This window comes from Lactuca virosa, chromosome 9, assembly GCF_052849685.1.
Source record: "Lactuca virosa cultivar CGN04683 chromosome 9, Lactuca_virosa_CGN04683_v6, whole genome shotgun sequence".
Lineage (NCBI taxonomy): Eukaryota > Viridiplantae > Streptophyta > Magnoliopsida > Asterales > Asteraceae > Lactuca > Lactuca virosa.
In genome coordinates, this window is record NC_136434.1 from 133,857,282 (window position 1) to 133,869,906 (window position 12,625).

Here is a 12,625-nt window from a genome sequence, read left to right on the forward strand (position 1 = left end):
AAGAAACAAAGAATACATAGCTTACATTGGAACAGATAGATAACTATTTTAGAGTATGTGTTTCCATTTTGGTATTATTCATAAATGAATATTGAATAAATTGATAGGATTGATGAAAACATGGAGGGTACACTAGCAAATGTAGAAGGGGCACAAGGGCAATTAAGGAGGTACTTGAATGGTATATCATCAAACAGGTGGCTAATGATAAAGATATTCTTCGTATTAATTGTATTTCTTATAATTTTCCTATTTTTTGTGGCCTAACAATATCAATGTCTCTCTCAGTTTTCATCTATAACAACAAATTAATCAGCCTTCTTGTTATATTATTTTTTTTCCCAAAATTTCATGATAATAAATACAACTATTTCCATTAAAATATAAATTATAAGATAGTAGCATAATTATAGCTACTAATAACTAAAACCTAAAGTATGCTAATACAAGAATGTTGTTTATATTGGTTATTGTCATCCATGTAAAAAACACTATTGAATATATATATATATATATATATATATATATATATATATATATATATATATATATATATATACTCTCAGTATTTCATATCAAAAAGTTGTATAGCATTGCCAAATGATTAATGCAATTGTATTGATTACATGTTGATGGATGATTTTATTTATTTTGTGGGTGCCATATGCATGCTGTTAGTTTCTTTTGATGTAATCGTATGTATGGGCCACATATATGTCACTTCTTTTAAATATACAAATGCTTTGAAGATTTTACTTTGTTGTTTGAAAATAGTATAAAACTTCATAACATATTTGAATTCATTTAAAAAAGTCTGCTAAATATTCTCATTTTGTGTTTAAATTCTAACGTTTAGAAATCAACTTTTCATTTATTAGTGTACAATATCAAGAATCCAAATAAGATAACCAATTTTTTAAAGCTACAAGTAGATCATAAATCCATCCCTTATAACATATAAATGATAAGTGTGGTTTGCATTTTGAATTTAGAGCAAACAATTTACATGGTTTATTTTGTTGTAGATACGGTCTCTTCGCCCAATGATGTTCAGAAAGCATCCGTGAGGAAAATGAAACATGAACTGCACATATTTGCATCATATTTGTAGTGTTTTCTATTAGATTGTGTTATGCTAAAACAGAGTAAATTTACACCGATCAGGTAGTTATGTTTTTTTGTTATTTATTGTTGTGAACGTTATGTATTTAAAATATCTTAGTGGCAATATTTTAGTTATTAGTTTTAAAATTAGGATTTAAAGAACTAATTTGTAGTTTCCCAGTTTGGGTTTTGGTTTATGTCGGTTGTTCCCTTCAATTACATTAACAATGAAAATTTTAGTTAGTAAAAACAAAAGTAAACTTACGAAATGGTAATCACATGTTGATATATAAAAGTGAAAACGTATATTTGACTAAATAAGTTTTGCCTATCAAATTTATGTTTAGTAATAGAATCAACTAGTGATTTTTATTTGGTGTTATTTTTAAAAACTATATAGTGCAAAAAACCAAAATCTAAACAGCAAGCACCATAAGTGTAAGATTTGCAAAGTTTTGTGAATTAGGACCAAAAGTGTAAGATTTGCAAAGTTTTGTAGCAAATGTGGAAAGGACATAAAAAGTAATATTCCTACGAAATAAAATAAAATTGTTTTATTTTGTTTACATCCATATTTCAAGTAATTATTATATATATATTAAAATTGTTCACCAACATGAATAGTGAACTGGCCAAGTTTTGGCAAAAATGGTCCCTGTGTCGATTTGGGTCATATTTTGACATTACGTATATTCTTTGTGTATACGTGTTAGCAATCTACTGCGTCTTTATCTTCCCCCACTGTATTGCGTCTGCACGTGTTGACCATCGTGCATCAGATCGATATGTTCTGGATTCTACTCATATTTCTGCTTCATACCTTTCTTGCCAGCAACCACACATGATCGAAACTCCACTAACCTGAAAAGCATCGATCGGCGCCGTTACCACCATCTGTCGTTCCGAGACTTTGTAAGAAGCGATTGAGCACCGCCATCGTCACGTCTGCTTCAGTTCGTGTCAGATTAGGGCTCGATTCTGCCACCTCCAACTTCTTCAGCATGTCGATGTTCCTGAAAAGCATTGATCGGCGCCGCTACCACCATCTGTCGTTCCGAGAGTTTGTAAGAAGCGATTGACCACCGCCATCGCTACGTCTGCTTCAGTTCGTGTCAGATTAGGGCTCGATTATGGTTTTAAGAAACATCTCAGGTGTCGCTACCCCCTTTTCCTCTTTGAATCACTATTCGTTTTTTCGTGCTTCAGTTATCGCCTACACCCTTTGTGCCCTGTCTGAAGCTATTATATTTTCACATGTATGAGAAGATGAGGCGACCAGAAGAGACCGTAGACCATCGAATATCGCCACTATCAGCCATACCCGACGCCGTTAGGGTTGTCGGCTGCTTCAGCATTCTGCGAAAACCTTTTCCATCTTACTTTCACTGCTTCTTCACCATTTGTCTTTTCTGAACAATTTTATCATATGTCCGATTTTTAGCCCTAAGTTTCACTCCCTAAATTTTGCAGGTAGCTCCTTCGGTGAAGCCAAAGCGTTCCTAGCCCCATCATATGCTTACAAGGTCTTCCAGAAGTTGTCTGCTTCTCTTCTCAGCTTTCGCTCTGTAGAAAGCATCGACAAATTGTAGGTATGGGTTTGTCAATCATCGATTCCTCTTATCTTGCTTCTTTTATGCTCTTCAATATCATGGTCAAATTCAGGTAGGTAATTAGTATAGGTTCAATCTATTCCTTTATGGGGTTATAATTCACTTAATTGAGGTAGCATAATCTTTAGTTTGATTCATGCTACCTAATTTAGGATTAGCATAATGTTTAGAAGTCAAGAAGGTAATTAGTATAGGTTTCTATTCCTTTATGGGGTTATAATTCACTTAATTAGTTAACTTCAAAAATTATTTAGAGTATACATATACACATAGTTGGTTTGTTATTATGAAGAATATATAATCAATTTCATTTAATTTCCCTTTCATCCTGTTTAATGATTGATCAGCCATATAGCAAGCAATTGGTTTTCTTTTACCTTGTAATTTGTATCTGTAGTTTCTGTATATGAAGAAGAAGCTATGAGTTTCTTTTCTTTTCAATTTTCATGTTTTCTAGAGTTGTATTTTGAAGGTATCCAAATTTGTAACTTTCTGCATGGAAAATGGAAATCACAGATGATGAATGTTTGGAACATGAAGACACGTCAATCTTGGAAGCCCTGTATTCCCCTCCAGAATTCAGAAGCAGGTTTGTGTTTTTCAAGTAATTTAATCCATAATAAAGTAGAACACATGGTAAACATGCAATACTATAAATGGAAAGAGATTGATTACTAGATGTTTTGTGAACTCATCTTCTAACTGCTCCTCTTTCTTTAATCTTTCTTTATCTGTTTTTACTTTTTCTTTGATTCTAATTCTTATCTTTATATAACTTTTTTTATGATCTGTTACAATTCCAGAATTACAAAAATCAAATGGGTTCCTCATAATAGAAGCAAATGGGGGGTTGAACCAACAAAGATTATCTGTACCTTTCTAACCTTACGTTAAATTTGGTATTTAGTTATATAATTAATGAAATAAAACTTATGTACTTAATTAATATATTCTCAAAATCAGATATGTGATGCGGTGGCAGTGGCAGGCCTACTGAATGGAGGGACCATTTGTCTTGCCTCTGATTTCGATTCCCTTTGGTCCGTATGTGATTTTTATATTTAGTATTTATGATAGACCTGGGTAATTTACGTGGGTGGTTGGGCATCAACATTTCAAAAAGTTATACTACAGCTGATGTTATATCCAAAGCCAATGCATACAAGCTCCATGGTTCCAGGTAATTCGATGTTTGTTTAATTTGATTTTGATTATTCCAATGGACTCCTTTCGACTCCTCTACTTTGATTCTACCTTTATAGGTGAAGCTACTTTTTTTTCCCTTTTGCCCTTAATGTCGACACCTTTTAGTTGGCACCCAATTCTGTTACCATGAGATGTTTACATGGCACAAACTGAATTTCCCATTTGCTGACTTAATAATTTCATTCATTCTACTCATTTTTATTCATATTTCCAGATTATCTCCATAGATAAAATAAGAAAAGGACTGAGCCTCATCACCATCAACAAACGGTTGCCTACGACAGCTGAGAAGGTTAGTCAGTTCCTTTCAGCTACACTTGCACTTTGTTGCCTCTAAAGAATTCATTTACAAACTTGTAATTGATGGTTTTTGTAAAGTGGAAACTTTGGATGAGGGTAATGTGATTTATAAAGAAATATAAGAGAAAATGGTCAATCCCAATAACTTTACATTTACTATTTTAATAATTGGGCATTGTATGAAGCATAGAAAGTTCCTTTGGTCCCTTCACAAAAAAATGCTTTCGACAGTAAGTGAAAACATACTTCTTTTATTGAGATTTTTTCCTTACTCATTCCTGACTTTGACTTTATTCACATTATTTGTCAATATTTCAGGCTACATACTCCCCCCTGAAACTTATATCAAGAGTTGATTTCAAGTTTATCAACTTTTACATCAACTACTTTCTACATTCGTAAAATCCAATGATAAATCGTCATGAGTTGAGCCTTTTCCAGCATGACAACGGCTAAGCCTTCCTTCACTGTAAGTTATCATGAAGTTATTATCTTTAACTTTTTCAATTGATACAAACAAAATTTCTGAATTTTACTTTATAAAATTTGTGCAGGCTGAAATTAATGATGCTATTGGCTGGTATGACCAAACCAAAATAATTACCTAATGAACTTTTATACGATCTTGCAGTATCTACAGCAACATAATTCCAGTGCTTTTAGGTATTTCTCAAGTACAAAATCAAAAAGTTAAAACTTTTTTTTCTTTTTTTGTATTTCTGTTATGTTTACTTGTTTGATGATTAGTTTTCATTTCAGCGGCTTGGGAAGTATGGAGATCTATTAGAAAACAAGTTTCAACAGAAGGAAGATTCTATGCAGATCTAATAAAAATCTACCTGAAGAACAACAAATCTATCAAATTCAGATTTTTCCGAAGAGATAAAGAAAAAAGATGAAACTGATGTATCACTTGCTTTTGATTTCTTTTCGATTTTTCATGAACAGAGTAAAAATATGAAAAGCTCTTATGAATCATCACTCAATCTTGGATTGTATCATATTTTTGAAACTCTTTTGGAATTTACCTTTTATTCATTTGTTTTGCTGATATAAGATTTGTAAATGATTTAATCTTATTCTTTGATTTCGTTTGAATTTTATATATCTAAACATCAGGTGACTAAAGGAGGAAGCAAGAGCAATATCAAAACTTTATGGCGAATTGGGACAATCAATGCTTAAATTTTTTCCTGATTTGTGTTCTTCCCAGTTGTTTACAGAGTTTCACAGTTTTCGTCCCTGGAATGCACTTTGACAGTTTTACCCCTACATTCCATATAGTCATAAGTTAAATTTCCTGTGTTTGCCATGTGTTGCCCCAGCTTTTGGTCGGGTCCACATGTCTTCGATGTTTATTTTCAAAGTTGGCCCAGCTCTTGATATATTTTTATTATCTTCTTCTTCTTCCATCTAAGTGCTCATATATATGGGGGCCAGGTTGTTTCTTGGAAGAATGAAATGCAAGAAGAGCTACTTCTCATGAGCGGTAAGGTGAACCAACTATGTATTTCAATTTTTTTTCCAAGATGGTTAATATCATACTGAAAAAGAAAAAAATAAAACCCTGATCAAAACCGAACCCCGCGGAGCGGGATACCCCAGCTAGTTATTTTTATTTGACACCATGAGCTTGTTTAATTGAAGCTAATGCTATGCTGCCCTTCCCTTGTTCAAGAGAAAGCGAGGACTTTCTTTTAGCTACCGGTCCAAACAAAAGAGATTAGCCTCTTGTAATGCATCATCAATTATATAGACAACTATATATATATATATATATATATATATATATATATATATATATATATATATATATATATATATAATTATTTTTTTTTTTGATGCAAAATTAAAAATATAGGGTTATTTTGGTTCTTTTCTGGAAATCATACCATTTTCAACATGGGCAGTGGCCGATTCCAATATACAATATTTTTGTTTATGCAAATACATGGTGTCAAATACAAATAAGAACACCAAAATAGAGAAATAAGAAAATTAAGCAAATTATATTTAGATAATAAGAAAATTACCATATAACAATATCATTATCATTATTTATTGTGTTTTTTTACTCTATTTAAATTTATATTGTATTGTATAAAATCATAACTTTATCAAATGTCTATACATACAAAACGTAGATCGATATTCACAACAATGTATATATTAATTTTAACTAATCATTATAAACTTATAGACAAAACTTCTATCTTTATAATTTAATAATTTTTTATAAATTTTTTATTATTTATTATCATTTTAAATTATCAATAGTGTTTTTTTTACCCGTGTTTTCCACGGTTTTTAACCTAGTATATATATATATATATATATATATATATATATATATATATATATATATATATATATATATATATAGGGTTAGGATTAAATATGAATGACAAATACAGTGTGAGTGTATGACCAATTTTGGTCCATTAGATGGGAATGACATGATGGTAATTAATTGGAATAAAATTAATTGTTTTCTATTTTTAAACGACTAGTAACAGTAAAATAGGCAATATGGTTAACAATAAATTATGGGAATTGAAGATATTAAGTGATAAAATTTAAATTATATTTCAAAAATAAAATTAGATATTTTGCACTGAAAGTAATTAATTTCATCATTTAATATGATTAGCAATCGTTTTCAGCATCTGGAGATTTTTCTTTATAATAAGTGATAATTGTTTATATATATCTTTAAGAATAAGGTACAATAAACTCAACATATTGGAAATTCTTTTAGAATATATTCTTCTCTTCTGTGATTAAATTAATTAACATCACCCTTAGATTATATTTTTTTAGAATAGTTGTTACCTTCATTCTTTTAGATTATACTACAACATATAGCAAACGAAATTCTTAAAGAATAATTAATTATTCTAGAAAAGCATATACAAGAATAACCATTTTTAAAGAATAAAATTTTACTGCATTCCTTCTCAAAATCTGATACAAGTACATTCTCTATAAAAATAAAAATAAAAACGATGCTAGTAATACTCTTTGAAAGAACAAAAGACATTCTTGAAAGAATGAGACATTCTTGAAAGGTATATGAGATATTTTTCAAGAGTAAGAAGCATTCTAATATAATATGAATTATGAAAGAATGCCCATTCTGAAAGAATACATTCGAAAACCTTGATTCTTATTCATTTTATAGTCGAAACCGGGTGTAGAGAATCAAGCCCATCAACTATGTTCTTTTTAATTCTTGTTGCCAATTCAACGACATGCATAACAATGTGTAGAAAATGACGTATAAAATATAAGGTGAATTGATGGATTGGTGTTGATAGTTTCTGGTGTAAAGATGAACCAGGTGGTCATTGTTAACATAAACTCCACACATACAAATAAGAACCGGCAAACATAAATAAATCATGCATAGTTAATTTAATTAATAAAAAGACCATCAATAAATTTCATTTAAAAACACAAAAAATCATGATTATAATTCATTTGAAAATAATACAAATAAAAGACCATGACACTTATTGACCTTTGACAGATAGATTAAAATGATGGTCAATCAAATTGTTTAGAATTTTATAACCAAAATATATATATTCAAAAGTCTTTTCGAAGAATTCAAATGACTTATAATAACAAATTAAACAAACCAATACCAATTCAAACCAATTACAGAATCGAAAATTACAATTAATAGGTCATGAAGCAATTAAATAAACAGTAAACATTATATGATAGATATATGTATAGTAATTTAAATTTGGGCATAAATCCATACCTGGATTTAGTCGATTATGTGGAAGTGTGAATGAGAGTCGACGACCAACAAGTCTGGCTGTTTGATTTTAAACAGAAAAACCGAACAAGAGATACATAATGTATGGTTATACTAAGTTCCAATAGTAAGGAAGATGAAGATAACATAAAGAAGAAGCGGCTGATTAGGGTTCTTCCATAATTATAAGCTTTATATTTGGTTACTTTTTAAATTCAAAATAAATTATTGGTTTATAATCTTTAAATAATATATTAATTTAGGAAATACTAAAATGACTAGTCTACAATTAGCCATACATTCACACAATATATATATATATATATATATATATATATATATATATATATATATATATATATATATATATATATATAGGAAATACTAAATTAATATATATATATATATATATATATATATATATATATATATATATATATTAATAGATATATATATATATATATATATATATTAGTATTTCCTAAATTAATATATTGTGTGAATATATCTATATATATATATATATATATATATATATATATATATATATATATATATATATATATATATATATATATATATATATATATATATATATATATATATATATATATATATAGACTTATATTCATATGACAACGCGATGAAATCTTTATATACTTCAAAGGATAAACAAAACAGATGTTAAATCAGACAACAATTCATCACCTTAGCTAATTAGTTTTAGCTGAACCCCAGCCTGTAATCATTAATCTTAAGTGAGCAGGAGACTTATGTAAAGATCTGTACGGGATAGATACCCCCACCTGCGGTTGCTATCTACAACCATGACGGTCAAGTCATAGCAGGGATAGTTGTCTAAATTTTTAGGATGTCTGATGAAGCGTCCTGTGGGGGCACAATCTTACGTCAATAGCTCGATTACGGGAACTCTTTGTAACACTCTCCACGAGCCTTAAAGAAAGTAATAATGATAATGGCTACAACCACCAATATGGGAACACCTAATAGCAACAGTAGTATACATGTACCTATTTATTACTACGAAGCACAAAAGTTGAAATAGTACATAAATATGGTAAAACATAACTTTTAAAATAAAAATACATACTAATTATATAGGTTGCAATACTACTTTTTTATATATATATATATATATATATATATATATATATATATATATATATATATATATATATATATATATATATATATATATATATATATATAAAAGAATACAACATAGTATCAAGTACTTTGAAAAAAACATTTTGGTATAAATGTATATTAGTATTGGAGTTTAAAAATATCTAATACAACAAAAAAAAGTTTGTACAAAAAGTATTTTAAAGATGTAATATTAAAAAACATGTAAGGTTACCAAGGTTATGTTGACGATTTCAAAACCGCATGTAATCCTAGAAAATCAATAGGTGGAGGCTTGTACTCCCCGAAGCAACTGCTGATCGATGGAACCACTGGAAGATTGTTATTCTTATCTTGTATTATTACGCCTATACGTAGAGGCACCGATTATACTTAAATTCCTAACATTATAAAACATACTTCAATGTAATATTTATTCCATGATAGGTGCAACTTTCACTTTATATATTATTTTTGTATTTTTTTTATATATGTTCAATTTCTGTGATCTAACATCGAACGTCGCAACTCGACGTTTCTGCCACCGATCGGGGTTGTGAGAGACTGGTATCAGAGCTATTCACTATACGGAACCAGTACCTTCTTAGCAAGCTATGACTATAGACATAGGATCACTCCACCAGCTATGTTTATCCCTTAAACCCATAAAAAACTATTACTACTTATATATATATATATATATATATATATATATATATATATATATATATATATATATATATATATATATTGTCACACCCCCGAACCAGACGGCGGAACGTCCGAGGGCTCGCGTGACTTAAATTGAAATATCATCACAATGAATATACATGAAACATAACATATTCATCACCAAACATTACATAGTACAACTGGCATTGCTTACATCAAGTACATGGTTTACATTACATGATCCCAAAATATAAAGTGTTTGGTGATTAGCAACTACAAAAGAAACTTTCAACACACTAGATGCTTCCTCGTTCTAACGATTACCTGAGAATACAAGTTATTTTGAAAATGGTCAACATATATAATGTTGGTGAGCTCATAAGTATGTTTGATGTAAAATAGTTTATGTCGTTCGTAAAATCCAGAAAATCCGATATTTTCTGTAATAAGACTTTTCATGAAAATGTTGTGATGATCCTGTAAGTATATGCGTGAATGATTTCAAAACGTGTATAAATTAGAAGTTTTGCATTATAGTTTTTGAAAGTACAAGTGAGTAAGATTGGTTTCCCTGGAAAACCCGATGTTTTCCGATAAAATATTATGATTGTTTTGTATTATTATATCGTCACAGCGAATGAATATGATTTCCCCTGTTTACTTAGATGGTATTGGATCTCTATGTGAGTCGTTATAACCATGCATGATAATGACTAGTTCGCCTGTCTTGGCATTCTAATGAACACCGGAATTGATCTTAAGATTTTGTCACCCTAGACTGGCCGAGTCTAACTGTAGCGAACAGCTTAGGTGTAGGGGAGTCACCCCCGTATAGATCTATACACAAACTCTTGCTCTCCCTCCAGGAGACTTTGATTACAACTACAGACTACGACCGACACTTATTGGTGTCACCTGATATTACTCACTTAATCCACATGAATTTGATTAACCTTGATTAATGACCTGATTTTAGTTTACTTGAAAAGAAGGTAAGCCTAACAGACGAAGAGAAGAGGACTACTAGGCCCTACTAATTACGTATGTTATTTAAGGTTGTCGAGTATACGAAAGGCGCGTTGGCCCATTTCGCATAAGATTTATTTGGACCTTACTAGCAATGCTAATGGGCCACTGAGGCCCAATAGCATGTCAAAGCCATTGAGGGTCCCTTAAGCATGTAATTGGGTCACAAGAGGCCCAATAACATGTATTATTTATGTTGGGCCCAAAAGTCATGTTAATGTGTCACGAATGCCAAATAAGCATAATTAGAATCTCTCAAGCCCAACAATTAGAATGTTTACTTGTTTTGTATAGTATTAGTGTTGCGAAGTTGTTTAATCGATATGTCGTAAAAATCACCAATTTGTTTTATAACGATTCATAGATTTATAAAAATAGTTATTTTTCTATTTAAAACCCATAAGTTATAAACTTTTGTATATTTTGACCCAATTATTTTATTATTAACATAATTGACCAAAAATATTAGTTTGACCTATTCAGCCCCTTATTTTGGTAAAGTTGGCAATTTTTAGCCCTTTTTATGAAAAATGACATATTAGGTCCTTGAACTCTTTTTCTTGACATTTTTGGCCTAAACACTTAATTAAATAATGTTTTAAGCCCAAAATTTTATTTTGGACAGTTTCATCCCCTTAGTTAAAAGATTTGCATTTAAATCCACACTTTTTCGCAATTTTTACAATTTTTACCCAAAATCCAAAATCTTTGCATTTTTAGTCCCTTTTGATAAATAAGACCATTTTAACCCCTGAAATAGGTTTATTTACGTTTATAGCCCCTGTTTTGAGAAAACTTTCCATTTCAGCCCCTTAAATTTGATTTTTCGCATTTTTGGGCCTAAATAACCGAAAAGCCCAAATTTTAGCCCATTAGGCTAAAATTTACATTTTTAGTCCTTTAAAAAGCCTAATATTTATAAAAACTCTTATTTTGGCTGTTTTGACCTTTTGATCCTTGTAGAAACTGTGAATGACATTTTTTTCCCATCTTTTGTTTATTTATCACAAATAGTCCAGTAACAAATTTTTATGTTGTAGTGTGTTATTTTAAAGCTTGTATAGTTGTTTATCTTGACATGTTAAATGAAATATGACCTAGATCACATATTTTTCCTTCTTGAACTATAGATCTCGAAATATCTTTCATTTTTAGCACATATTTACCACAAAAACACAAGAAATCACACATAACATACAAATACACATAGATCTTCACATTTTACTTGTATTCTCCCCCATAAATCATATGAAAACCGAAAATAGAGGGGTATGAACTCACCTTGCTTTGATGTTCACGGTTTTGAAGAAGAAAGGATGAAAATAATGAGATCTTTCGGCCTAACAAGCTTCTTTAGAAGTCTTTGGGCTTAGATTGCTTCAAAGGAGTATGATCATGAATTTGAATGAATTAGAAGATGATTTTTGGTGAGATATAGAAGTTAAACTTTGGATTTAAGTAAACACTTACCAAAGATTTGTGTTATGAGTGAAAGATCTTCTTGGCATGTAAGCAAGTGTCGAAATTTTGAAGGAAGAATGGAGAGGTTCTTGAGAGAATTTGATAGTATTGGAATGGAGTTTGGTATATGTGTGTGTGTTACTACCTTCGGCCGTGAGTAATAAGAAGAGAAAGACAAGAGAGAGATAGGTGAAGGGATGGATGCATGGAGACATGTGAACTTGCATGGAAGTCCAATATGTAATAAGGAGGTAGCTAACCCTCCTTAATTCCCTTAATTTCTCTTTTTTTTTGTTATCTACTTGGGCCGAGAGAGAGAGAGAGAGAGAGAAGA

The 12,625-nt window shown here is 30.2% G+C and overlaps 1 long non-coding RNA gene across 3 annotated transcripts; it reads left to right on the plus strand.

Annotated features, from left to right (window-relative positions):
- Positions 1-1,848: 1,848 nt before the first annotated feature.
- On the plus strand, positions 1,849-5,276 carry LOC145141047 (uncharacterized). Of its 3 annotated transcripts, XR_013722418.1 has the most exons (10): positions 1,849-2,256; positions 2,371-2,693; positions 3,231-3,303; positions 3,518-3,585; positions 3,678-3,894; positions 4,135-4,212; positions 4,406-4,450; positions 4,539-4,689; positions 4,775-4,883; positions 4,980-5,276. It is a non-coding gene; the product is annotated as an uncharacterized LOC145141047 (long non-coding RNA). The 3 variants fall into 3 exon arrangements; XR_013722417.1 differs by lacking the exon at positions 4,406-4,450 and having other exon boundaries at positions 1,852-2,256; positions 4,968-5,276; XR_013722416.1 differs by lacking the exon at positions 4,406-4,450 and having other exon boundaries at positions 1,852-2,256.
- Positions 5,277-12,625: the final 7,349 nt, after the last annotated feature.